Consider the following 14,246-nt stretch of genomic DNA (forward strand, 5'->3'; position numbering starts at 1 on the left):
TCATGTTAAGTCAGCTGTCAACCAGAACCTCCAGCTCCTTTGCTGCCAGGCAGCTTTCCAGACACTCTGACCCCAGCCTGTAGTGCTCCATGGGGTTTTGTGAGCCAAGGGCAGGAACTGGCACTTCACCTTGTAACTCACGCCGTTGTCCTTAGCTCATCAGTCCAGCCTGTCCAGATCCCTCTGTAGATGGTTCCTAGCCCACAGCAGATCAACACTCCCACCCAGTGTGGTGCCGTCTGCAAACTGACTGAGGGCACACTCAATCCCCTCATCCAGATTGTTGATAAGGATGTTAAATAGGACCATCCCCAATATTGAGCCCTGTGAAACACTAGCGGCTGGCCACCAACTGGTTTTAGTTCCATCGACCACCACTCTCTGGACCCAGCCATCCAGCAAGTTTTTCTCCTAGTGAAGAGCACACCCATCCAAACCATGAGCAGTGAGTTTTCCCAGGAGAATGCTCTGGAAGATGGTGTCAAAGGCATTACTGAACTCTGGATAAACAACATCCACAGTCTTTCCCTCAGCTACTAAGCAGGTCACCTTGTCATAAAAGGAGTGCAAGTTGGTTAAGCAGGACCTGCCTTTCATAAATCCCTGGTTGTTCTGTATGTGCCATATGATGGCACTCAAGATGATCAGCTCCATGAACTTTCTGGTACCAAGGTCAGGGTGACAGGTCCAGAGTTCCCTGGATTGTCCTTCTGATTCTTCTTGTAGTTATAGATGTATGGATATTGTTCAAACTCACGTGAGAAAGAGACAGAAATGAGACATGTCCAAAAGATCTGTAAAATTATTTTTTAAATTTCATTTTTGGAAGGAAAAAAAAAATAAGGTAAATAGAAATTTGTTGCCTAAATCAGTACTTGGATTGGAATTCAGTATGAATCTAAATAGCTGGCTAGTGTAAATTGAAAGTGTAAGGTAAAATCTTCACATTGCCTGGAGGTAAGGAAACTGTGAGAGTCCACAATTTACTGAAGTAGAAGCTGGAGGCTAGGAAGGATTACTCAAGGTGTAAGAAGTCTAGAGTGCAGTAACGGAAAATTAAAACAACCAAATATAGCTCCTTACCCATTTGTGTTTAAAGGTGCTTCAGGTAATTAATTTCTCATTGTTTTAAATATAGGTAAAAGAGTTACTCATCAGACTGGCAGTGAGACATCTGCTTCAGGACAGATATTCAGGAATTACTGTGTAACTTTCCCTGATTATAGTTTTTTGATGAAAAAATGAACATATATTTTCCCTTTAGATAACATCAGAGAAGAAAGGAATTTGAGAGAGTTAATAACTGGCTAATGTAGAAAAAATTATTTGTAAGCATTTTGTTTTCTATGCATAGATTTGCACATATGTAAGAGCATGGGTGCACTAACTTTTTCTGAAAGATACTGTAAGGCAAATAAATCTACCTGTAAGTCTCTTTAAAATTACCTAATTACAAAGAAAAGCACTGTAGACATATTTCAAAAGTTGTAGTTACAAAGAATGATCATTCAGAAGGCTGTTAACAGTCTGATAACAAACAACAATACTAAGAATTATGTTATTGTGTGAAAGACTGAATTAAAACATGACACATAGACTCTGCCAGTGTGCATATTCCACCTAAGTGCCTTTTTTGAATCAAAAACAAAACAAAACAAACAAAAAAAAACCCTAAATGAACCAACAAACAACTAGGGAGTTACAAGAATATATTCATTATAGACAATGTCCTGAATAAAGCAGGTTCTGAAACTACTTTGTAGTCTGGGATTTGTATTTGAATTTCATGAAGATAATATAAAATCTTAAAAGGACATTTCTGAGTCTTCATTTGTTTGTCCATTGACCCGATCAAATTCTCATGTAAAAAGTTCTTGCAAATGTCAGGCTGTTCTGTGTGTTATGATGGTTGTACCAGGAGATTAAAAATACATTCACATCAAGGCTTTGATCAAGGGTGCACTTCAGAAACGATTTCCAGTCATCTGCTCTTACTGTGCTTTGATTTGCATCACAGAGCAGTCTCAAAGCAGATAGGTTCTTCTCTTTTTGCATTAAAGTAAGACGGGAGGTGTTCTCCAGCCAGTAACAGGCATTCAGCCTAAAGAAGCAGAAACAGTCCACAGTAAAAACTGAAATATACACAGTGAGAACCTCATGCCCTTAGTACTAACTGTTCTGCAGTATAAAGCTGCTTGTGGTGCACTGTACTACTAATGCTAATGTAAATATAGCCTAATTTATTCTCTTAGGACAACTGGAGGCACTGCTTAGATCTTATCCTACCTCGCTTTCATTTTCCCACCTGCTGAGATTCTGCTCATGCTCTGCAGATGCAAGTTTCTACAAGATGTACCTGTGAAGTTAAGAAAGCTGTTAAACAGTATGTCTTTCATCTTTACTTAAATCCCTAGATTTTTCTTCTAGTAACTTCTGGTTTTTCATTGAATAAATAATTTAGATTTTTTTTATCTTCTTCACTTGTACGTGTTGCCAGGTACTTATGCTAAAAATAACTATGGAGAGCACTGCTTAGAAGAATGAGATCTGCAGAGAGGCTAAAATCTGCATGAACAAAACTCTCCATCACAGTCTGTGAACTCTGTGAAAAGAGAGGTCTTGTGCTTTGCAAAACAGTCCAGCCATAAGAATCAGTCTTGGAATCCAGAGAAAATATAAAGTTCTTATTTTCACAGCTTCAAACTTCACATTTTGCATGATCTGTCATTATCTTCCGTCCATTTCAATACCAAATTTAAAATGAGAACTCCTTAGTGATGAATGAACTCCTCCTAAGATGTTTTCCTCCTCAGGCAGAAAGGTGAGTCTCTCTAGTGAGCTGTCTCCATTTTAAATTTTCATAGCAACTACAGCGACCTACATCTCATTCTTGCAGTAAAGCCTCTGTTTATGCCTCACTTCAATCCTGGATACTTTACCATGGAGCACAGGTCTTTGCTTATACATATTTCAGAAATATCAGTAAGAAAATTATGTTCCAGTGATAACTTATTTAAATTACTAAGCTCTTTGCTATGCTAAAAATATTTCCTTTTGTTGTAATGAGGAAAGCTACCACTGATGGGGATGAAGAGGAAAACATGTTGTGAAATCTGTCTTCTTACCTGTCATCTTGAAAGGAAAGGGATGATCGTCCTAACAGGTGCTTCCTTTTTCTGAAAGCCATGAAAATCTCAGAAGGCATGATGACCTCCATTGTAATTTTAATTTTTACACAGTAAACTGCCAGCGATGTTTTAGGCTCTATTTCCCCTTTTCTCAGCAAGACAACTGAAATAAATTAAATGCCTTTCCATGCCCTGGAAAAGAAGTTTCTTCACCGTGCTCCCTTCCTAATGTAGGAACTCATCCAGTGATTCCCTCCTATGTGCATCAATGGAATTACTATGCAGATCTTATTATGTCAGCTTCCTTTAATAGAACAGAGGTGTTACTGTAGGGCTCTAAGACATGATGAAAGGTGCAAAGAGAAGGCCTGTGAGAGCACAAATGTGGGAACAGCTTCATGCAGATACATTAAAACATTAAACAATTCACAACTGGTAGTCAAGAAGAGGATGCCCCACATCTCTCTAAAGACCAAATCAGTATGTTGTTTTGTGATTTAAACATTGATTAAAGTCTGTGAACATGAGCATCCAGAGACTAATAAAGCAAGCTGGGAAATACATTAATTTTAGGCTGCACGGTACAATTACAATTAATAAAAAATACTGAAAGAATTGTTCAAAAAATAGACCTCGTTTATCCTTTAAATCAATAGAGTCCATTAAACGGAAAGAAAATAGACTCCAATTACTAAATAAGAGGTAATTAATCTATGATCTTAAAAATATGAGTTATTATTGAAATTATTTTATCTCAACAAAGTCAGATTTTTTGAGATAATAATTTAGAAAGATGTGAAATTTCATACAGCATTTTAGATTTCTCTATTACATATAGCTTTCCAATAAAAGAAACCAGCAGTAGATTTTAAGAAATTTTGTCATGCACAAAGGTTATTATTTGTCATTAAATGCGTCAATGTCTAATGAGAAATGGCTGAGGGAGCTGGAGGTGTTTAGTCTGGACAAAACGAGGCTCAGAGGAGACCTTATCCCTCTCTGCAACTGCTTGAAAGGAAGTTGTAGCCAGGTGGAGATTGATCTCCCAGGTACCAAGCAATAATACAAGAAGAAAAGATCTCAAGATGTGCCAGGTGAGATTTAGATTGAATATTAGGAAAAATTTCTTCAGTGAAAGGAAGATCAAGCATTTGACCAGGCTGCCCAGAGATATGGTTGACTCAGCTTTCCTGGAGGCTTTTAAAGACGTTTAAATGTGGTGCTTAGAGACATGGTTAGGGGTAGGCTTCGCAGTGCTGGGTTAACAGTTGGACTCAAGGATCTTAAAGGTCTTTCCCAATCTAAACAATTCCACAATTGTTTGAATAATTAGAACATGCCAAATTGTATTTATGTATAAAAACAGCAGTAAATACCAGTATACCCTCAAATGAAAACAGTACATGTCTCCTTGAAATACATGAAACGCTGGGGAACAAAATGCCAGTAAGTGTTAGAATATTTTTGAACAGAGGTTTGGTTTTACTTATGAATTTACTGAAATTCAACCATATGGCAAATAGAACTACCTTTAGTTTGACCAAATATCATAAATACACCAGTTTTCTCTTCAAACAATAAACAGGCAGAAAACAAGAAACATAGTTAGTATAGAATCACACTAAGAATTCCTACTGACACTTGCTATTTTTTAAAATTTGTTTTTACTTTATTTCCAAGAGTCTGATCAATAATCATTTTTTTTTTCCTACAGAGAACTGAACTAAGTCCTTCTGATCTATGTGAAGGCACAACTTCTGCAATATCACCAGTTTATTCTAACTCAGACCACATCTAACGCATAAAATCCACACAGGGTCATCACATTTGAAAATCTGAAAAAGAGCAATTGTGCTGCCCTATTATTCTGCTCTTCTCTGCACTGATGAGGCCTCACCTTGAATACTGCATGTCATTATGGACACCACAATGTAAGAAAGGCATTAAGCTATTAGAGAGTGTCCAAAGGAGGGCAACAAAGATGGTGAAGGCCTTGAGGGGACGCTGTATGAGGAACGGCTGAGGTCACTTGTTCTGTTCAGCCTGGAGGAGACTGAGGGGAGACCTCACTGCAGTTACAGCTTCTTGTGAGGGGAAGAGGAGGGGCAGGCACTGATCTCTGCTCTGTGGTGAGCAGTGACAGGACCTGAGGGAATGGCCTGAAGTTGTGCCAGAGGAGGTTTAGGTTGGATATCAGAAGAAGGTTCTTCCCTCAGAGGATGGCTGGGCACTGGAAGAGGCTCCCCATGGTAGTGGTCACAGCACCAGCCTGACAGAGCTCAAGGAGTGTTTGGACAGTGCTCTTGGGCACATGGTGTGACTCTTGGGGATGGTGCTGTGCAATGCTGGGAGTCGGATCCTTGGGGATCCCTTCCAACTCAGAATATTCAATGATTTTGTGATTCTGTGAAAATATCTACTTCCTCCTAGAAACAGGAAAATAAAAGAGCAAAGCCTAATCAAAAAATGATAGAGGGACAAAGTATTCAGTTTAAGGTATAAATATCTTTTTAAAAAGTATATGCAACACATATTTATCTGGCAAAAAATAAGTAAGTCCAAAATATTAGGAAGAACAGGAAACAAACCTGCAGTGACATTATATCTTTTGCTTTATTTGCATTTATGATATGAATGTACTCTCCTCTGGCTTTGTGAAATTGTTCTTCCTGTTATTATGATTAAACACTGTTTCAGGAACTCTGGTTTATACTGCTCAAATCCATCATGAAGGCAGTATGACAGCACAGAAAACTGCAAGGTTCCTTGCCCTCCAGCCAGCACTCTTCTCTGGTCTCTTTACAGGAGAACACCTGAATTATGGTCAAGCTTTTCACTTGTTACCTTTCCAGTGAGCCTGAAACAGTGATAACAGCTATTAAATAAATGAAGAGTAAAATGTTGAGAAGATTGCTGCATTAAAAAGGTCTGGCCAACCTGACAAGTTCTGTCTAAGCCATTCTTCCCCTGGATACAGAGATAGACCAGTAATCAAACTCAGCTTTTTCCCTGCAAGTTCTATCTCATAACAATACTGGAAAACATAAGGAATGAGAAAAAAATCTTTATAAAGGTTATTTCTAGTTGAAAACAGGGCATTAATGCAAAAAAAAATCTGCATAGAGGCAGAGTAATGACTGAAGATGTGATAAACAAACACTTCTTGTTTTCTAGTACAGTAAATTAGCATTAAGCAGTTGTAGATCCGATGTGTAAAGCCTATTCTCACTTTTAACTTTATGGGTGATATTTTTAGAAACATATAGGAGCATGTTTTAAAAGGGTAGTTAAACTTTGGTTCTGCATGCTGTTGTAAGGATTAACTATTAAACAAGTTAGACTTCTTTCAAAAAAAGACATGTGACTGACTGATATAGACCTAAGGCTCATAAACCCAAGGAGTTTTAGATAATCACCTGCTAAATTGAAAGCTATGTTTAAAGGATTGCGTAAAGAGTCTATTACCTGTACTGTAGATCAGATCAAACACACAATGCTCAAACACTGAGTGCTCATAGCAGGCCAGCTGAAGCTGAGGATAGGAAGGATCAGGTTCTTGAGTTTGGCTACAGTGGTGCTTCTAAACTATTTTTATAAATCCATCAAGTGCTAAATCACTGGTTTTTTCTAACATACTTCAAGTCTATCCACATTTTTCTTGGATCAAGTAGCTGACAAATCAGAATGCTAATCTATGTCAGTCATTTCACAATACACAGCAGGTGTACTAATGCCTGCCTTGATTCTTGATGAGATCTGACTTTAGGAGCGAAGTTTTGTCTCTGTTTACTTTAAAGCAGCATCACATTTTTGTGCCATTTTGTGTTTAACAAACAGCTCCAATCAAATTCTTCATTCACACTTCCAAAATTTTAAAACTTTATTAGACATTAGCACCCTTTCAAACATATATATATATATTTATATTTATGGGTTCATTGTCTACATGTCATATCAAGCATTGAACATTCCAGCTTTTTTTTTTTTTACTTAATGAAAACTAGGAGGAACATTTCATTTTAAATGAGCTACAATACCATTTGAAGATTAAAAAAAAACCAAACCTAAGGAAGTAAAATTAATTTAGGTAATGCACTTAAATGGTTTAAATTCCGGAGGCACCCTTGCAGTTTGCTTTTCCCATGCTATCTCAGCTATTAAATCAGACCCACTGGGACTAACTCGCCACATGAGACTTTGAAAGCCTTTTCATTCTACCATAACTTACTACAAACCCTACTAAAGGGTAGGTAAAGGTAAACTAAAGGTAAACCTAAACTAAAAGTTCTGATAAATAGAATTACATCTATCCTCCCCCTTTAACACCATCTTCCTGAAATCTGAAATTTGCACATCTTACTAATAATTTAGTCTTCCATTTATTACTCTCTACAATTTTTCTTTACTTAAAAATATGAGATCCTGTTTAGTATTACACCAAAGTAAGGTCATTAAATGAAGTCTTAAAAATTTATTATGTAAACACTTGCAGTTTTCTATTTACTGTCATACCAACACCAAATCTATAGCAATGCTAAAGCAAAGTGAAAGGGACAGAAATAATTATCAGAAGATATTAATATTTTTAGAGTAAGATAATTTTATAGGTATATATATACACACAGTTCACTATGAAATCTGTGAATTTCTCACATTTTCCTATTATTCACCTAGAAGTTATCAGCTGACATTTTCCCAGTAGAAAATGTATCCAAGAAATTATCTACAAAAGAAGATAAATGGTGAGAAACATATGGAAAGAACACCAACCACTCATGTTCCAAGGCAACACAAATGAATATGCTGTGTGAGGTAACAAAGAACCATAGGAGTATAAAATATTCTGTAGCACTTGCTTCCTTATGCAGTAGATGTGGGATTATGGCATCCTCATTACCAGCCCCATCAGCCTGCACATCATCTGTACAAAGATATTTTATGCAGAATACTTGAAAAAATGAAAATAATGCACAGTAAAATAAAAGGAATATAAGCGAAGAAGTCAAGGACATTTTTCAGTTATGTTATATTATCAATAGTTGCAAACACTCCAGAAAAAAAATGGGAAAGACGTCTACACATAAACCTTGATATTTTGATTTACAAAGATGACAATTTAATAGTGAGTAAACCTATTAGTTCTTATCAAAGGAATTACAAATAACTTCTAGAACAAACAAGGCAAGAAAAGTAACTGGAGATTTACTTGTAGGATTTTATTAACAGAGTGCCAGAATATTCTCATTTGGTGCATGCTCTGTAAGGAGTACTTTCTATCAGAAAAAAACCCACCTGAATTAAATGAGAGAATAATAATGATGTCATGTTGCTCTACTTATATATTTGTATTGTGCAAGTAAAATATTCCAATGTTTATTTGCATGTGTATATATTTTCAGGAGTAATAACAAACACATTGATTTGAATTTGATACTACATGGAAATGAAGTGTCTCGTATTTAGGTATATTTAATGTATATTCAGCTGTGGCTCAGGAAGACTAACTGTTTCTCTGTCTAATAAAATTGTTTGGATCCCTTTTACTATGAAGAAATTGTAGATTTTGTGTGTGTGTGTAATAATATGTCACAACACCAGCTGGTGAATTTTTATGCTGAATAGTATTGTAATTACATTAAGAAACTATGAATAAAAACTCATTGCTTTGTTCTGGTTAAAATTAAAAGTTAACATTTCAGCTGACCATTCTTTTATCAGTTTTTAAGCTCCATTTAAACGATTAAAATCATTAGGATTCTATATTTGAACACTGTATACAAATCTTTTGCTTTCTGAAAGTATATAAAGTGAAAAGAAAGAAAAGATTACAGGTAAACCAGAAAAAATATATTGATGGAGATCAAAAGAGTGAAAATAAGAAACTGAGGCAGTTCAACACAAAGGGACAAATCACAGGAGAGGAAGAAAATGGTGGAGGAACTTGAAGTGCATGAGAAGCTAATAAAATTCTCTAAGAAAAAAGCTGGAGGCAACAACCCAACACTCAGCAACAAATGAAGTAAGTATATGGCAGTGGCTGGGTAACAAATGCCAATGATGAAAATGAAACTGTACATTTTTTAATATAGTTTTGTTTTCTCACTTTTTAATCTTGAAAGACTGGAAAAACAAAACTGCACTTATGGAAACTGGAAAACAAAAAGGCACTTATGTGTTAAACAATTTTGAGGGGGAGAGGGTGTATTTTTTGATTAGGGGATTGTTTTAGTTATAAAATAAAGGAGGAAAAAAAAGAGGAATACCCTGGTTTTGTTTTGTAAGATATAGGCCAAAATAATAAAGACAGATATAAAGTCTGGAAAAGTGCATCTACAGATGAAGGCAAATACTCTTGTTGCATTAAGTATTCAACTAAAGAGTCACAAAAAGGGGTTCATATAATTCTGACCCAAGCAGATACAGAAGAAACATATCACAGTGAAAATACTACATTTTGCTTTCTTTTGAAAGGGTCCTCAGCCTGGTAATAGAACATGATGAAACATGCATTAAAACTTTTTAAATGGCATACCTTTTTGTATTTAACAAAATAATTTTGATCAATTTGAAGGTTTTGATTTTTGGTTTCTTTGGGTTTTTTTGCTGATACTTTTTTTGGACATTGAAACTGTTGTTTGCCTTGAGCATTGCATTATTACCATCTAATACATATCAACTGCTTTCCTGAATTATGGACTTATTGTAAAATCAAAGACAATATCACAGCAAATATACTGCTATGTCTCCTTCTTCAGCTTTTCCATTCTTTCATGCGTATGCTTCTATAGGTTCTTTCCAGAAGTCTTACTGGGTGTTTTTTCCCCCTAAATTGCCATTTCAAACTCAATATGTCATACTTAGATCTATATAAGGCTCATAAAATTCACACCCTACAGCTAAATCTCAGTAGTGTGAATCTAGCTGATATCCTGAAAGCAAATATGAGATCCTGAAGACATATAAGGCTCAGTAGTTAGTCTCCTTTGCTCAAAAACAGCATGGAAGGAAGGTCAGAGGGAATGGAAGTAATAAGAAATAATAACTGTCAGCCTGTATTTGTGACAATGACCTTATGGGGGAAAAAACTTAAGTGTTTGGTGGGTTTTGGCCCTTAATGTCAGAAATCACCTGAGAAAAGTAAAGTAAATACCACAGGAAATAACACTAGAGGCATTAAGATAGCTCCTTCAGTTATCTTTTCTTGCCAGACAGGAAATACAATACTTTCCTGCAGAGCAAGAAATTTGTGCTTGGATTCTTCTCCAGTCAGAGTACAGTTACACTGTGTGTTCTGTAGATGTTAAACCTCCTTTTACGTGTGGCAGGATGATATGATCAGCCATTCGGAGATACAGGAGCCTTGTCTAGAATGAAATTTTGAAGAAATGAACTATTTAAGGGCCCATTTTCAAAAATCCCACTCTAATATTAATTGGACAAAACACAGGCTCTGAATTCATTGCAGAGTATTATATATGTATAAGCTACTTTCATAGAAGACCAGTGTCGCTAACAGAGCATGTCTGAGCTACCACAAACTTTTGAAACAATCCATGAATAAAGATAATCTCACTCAAACCCCCTGCATATTATCATATGCTACCTAGTAAGACTGCTCTTTTAGAGCATATTGCAAGAATGAATTATCTTAAAATAAATTATCCCAAAATCAACCGTAACAGTATGTGAATTCCCTAGGTGTGAACTGGGGAAAGATTTCCTGAATAAAAATGTTGTCTTGGAGCTCCCTAGCTATATGATTTGAAAGGCAATAAATCAGAAATACCACTTTATACCGACATATTTTCATACTAACATATTGAGAGGATAATCCAACTTTATACAAATACCTGAGAGCTCAGACCCATAACACTGTATGTGAAGTTTCCCACTCTCACTATAATTAATTCCAGTGTCTTCAGTTGTGGCAATTGTAGTGAATAACCTTTACTTTGTATACAAGAAGGAAGTTGCTAGGCTCAAACAAATACTTAATATATCTGCACAGTGCAGAAAGTACATCCTTCAAAAAAAAAAAAAAAAAAAAAAAAAAAAAAAAAAAAAAAGCAACCCTGTAATTGGGACACAGTCTTTATTTACCAGGTCATTAAACTTAACAATATTGCAGCACATAGCACATCTACTATACAACAATCAGCAATCTGTCAGGAAGATATTGGGCAAAATTAGGTATCATTGCTGAAGCAGCAATGCAATAATGCAATAAATCTTTCCATCCAATGGACATTGGGGCTGAAAAATGGAGCCCTTGCAATGCTGCCATAAAACAGTGAAAGCAGCAGGAAGTCCAAGGTAGTAAGTATTCACATCTGGGAAGGAATTGAAACAGCAGCGGGTAGAGGCAAGGTTAGTACATAAGGTAATGAGATTATACTAACAGTAAGAAACAGGTAAAGAGAACACCTGGGTAAGTCCTCAAAAGTGTTCCAAGTAACTGATTCTAGAGAGCTGAGAAATTGCATAACAGAAGAGCTAAAACAATCAAGAGTTGTAAAGAATTACAGCATGTACTTGACACAGTCAGAAGAGCACCATAAAGTTGTATTTGCAAGTACTAAAAGTCTAATAAATGACTCAGTAGGATGCTGATCACAAACTACAACAGTAGGATCCAGAGGAAACAAATAAATGGTTAAGGAAGAAACAAAATAGGCAAGAATATCTCTGAATATCTTGAGGAGAAGACTCAAATTTAGATTCCTGTGTTGCTCAGAAAAAGGCAAATAAATGTTAGAAAAAAACATTTAACTAAAAATTATCTTCATATAGTTGGCTAAGATCTAGAACTATGCTACTGTCTCTATAGGATGTTAAAATTTGTTTTTATTTTGAGTCGGCATTAAAAATCTGCCCCCAGATTTTTATTTTATTTTAGAAAAATCTGCCGCCAGCACCAGAATGCAAAATTTGGAAATGTGTCCTTTTAAAATATATAATTTTTTTTCCCCAGGTTATTATGTTTTTGGCGTGGGTTTTGGGTGTATTGTTTCTTTGTTTGTTTTTGAATTTTGGGGGGGGGGGGGCGGGAGTTGGAAGAAAACTTCCTAGGAAACCTCTTTAACTGCATTATCCTCTTCAAACTGAACTGAATGTTATGTTAAGAAGAAACACTATCTTGTAAAATTCTATTTGCAAATTAACCTGATAGAAGACAACAAATTCACTTCTAGAGTAAGCCAAAAGGAGTTTATGATACAGAGTAATGACGTGTCATAAGCTGTCTGCCTCCTTGGAAAAGAAAATCAACAGGACCCTTAACATTCTGGTAAATATTTTCAAATCTGCAAGTCAAAAGAGTAGATTTTTACGTAATTTTAAAATCAAACCTTCAGTACACAGTTCAATTTTCAAGAGTTCTGTCATTCTAAACTCCAAGAAAAGTCAAGGGTGAAAATCTGCAAAACTCTTAGCATATCTTAAAATAATTTCATTGTTTTGGAAACTTTAAAATTATTTTGGTAATATAGTTTTTAAAGTTCATAGATTTCAAACTGCTAGCAAGATGTTTTTAAAAAAGAAGTAGGGTTCCATTCAATCAGATAATTTTTAAAGTAAAGATTTTTTTTTTCATATCTTTTTTTAGCTGAAAGGGTGTGTGTTACCTCCAGATGCAGTTGTTTGGAGATAGAAATCCCAATGCTGATAAAGATAATGTAGACTTCATGTGAAAACAACCTAACAATACTGTAAGCCTCAAAAAAGTTTGATTTTAAGACTTCACATTTACAGTCGTCATTGTCCTAAAGCAACTACAGTCTTTCCAAGAGACGTCAAATTAAGAAAATTCTTCCTTGGTTGCGCTGCTAGACAAATCCAAGTTCAATAAAAAGACAACTCATTCAATATTGTCTGTCCTGTCGAAAATGAAAGACTTAAAAGTTACATCTTTTTTCTCATGCTGTGATTATCAGTGTCTGTAAGTGTGTCTCTTTACCTTCCACACAGCTGGATCTAACAGGATTTTTTTTTCTGGGTGAAAGCTCCAAGTGTTTACTCAGACCTCCTAATTTTGAGCATAACATATTTAATCTGCCTGGGTGTGCAATTTCTCCTATGTATTCTTGTATCTGATGAACTAACAACCTGCCCACAGAACATTACTTAGGACTAGTGATTTTTCAAGTCCAGTGAGCATAATAATTATTTAATCCACACCATTCTCATTAAGTTCTGTGCTACTAAAATTCTAAATTCACTGAGAAAGATCTATTGTATAGAATGAAGAGGGCTTGTGCATTACTGTAGTAGGTAGGGGTTTACTGTTTTTCATAGGTAAGCCTGAGTCTCCACAGAAAACATACACTAATATCATAGTCAGTACCAATTTTTCTACTATTAAACTACCTTCATTTTATTATAAATATGAAAAACACTCCCTAATTAAATTCCTGAAAACTCAAGGAAAAAAAATAAAATTTACTGAATAAAGAAAACATTAAGATGCCAATACTCTCTTCTATTAGCAGGAATTTAACTTTTTTTTTTTAATGCACATTTAATATTCCCTTACAAAAATATACTGTGTTTTGCAAAGTCAACAAGACAACACACTACAGAATATGAATTTCAGTAGATAAAATTTTCAGACATCTTTCATAATTTAAATGCTTTTCTATATTTAAAATTGCAAAGTAATTTAATAATTTCTATAAAATACAATGTTTTTAAAGTCAAAGGCCTTCCAGGAGAAATTGTCACATCTAATGGTAATTCTAAATAAAATATAATAGTTATAAATAACAGTTCTAGATAAAATATAAAGAGCTTTTTCTGTTCAGCAAGAAGAACCACGACAGTAAAATCTTTCTCAATATAACTTTGTATTTTTGCCTCTTTTTCCTGAATATGTATTTTTACTGAGCCACACTGAATCCTCTTTAGGAAAAAAAGTGAACTTAATTAATTTCACAAAGCAACAGTATTTACATCTCAAAAATAGGCTATGAAAGCATGCAGCAAATTTATCTTTTCTGCAGCTAAACATTTTCACTTATTTATGGTAAGATAAACATTTTTTCCTTAACTACTTTAAAGAAGTCAAGAGTACAGTCTTTCAAAAAGCTGCACAGGAAATATACGTTTTGTAATTATGAAAGC

The 14,246-nt window shown here is 35.2% G+C and overlaps 1 protein-coding gene across 1 annotated transcript in view; it reads right to left on the reverse strand.

The window, feature by feature from the left end:
• CSMD1 (CUB and Sushi multiple domains 1) overlaps positions 1-14,246 on the reverse strand; it is a 1,074,318-nt gene that overhangs the window by 307,045 nt on the left and 753,027 nt on the right. The gene's annotated exons all lie outside the window — the stretch shown is intronic.

Source organism: Prinia subflava, chromosome 2 (genome assembly GCF_021018805.1).
Source record: "Prinia subflava isolate CZ2003 ecotype Zambia chromosome 2, Cam_Psub_1.2, whole genome shotgun sequence".
Lineage (NCBI taxonomy): Eukaryota > Metazoa > Chordata > Aves > Passeriformes > Cisticolidae > Prinia > Prinia subflava.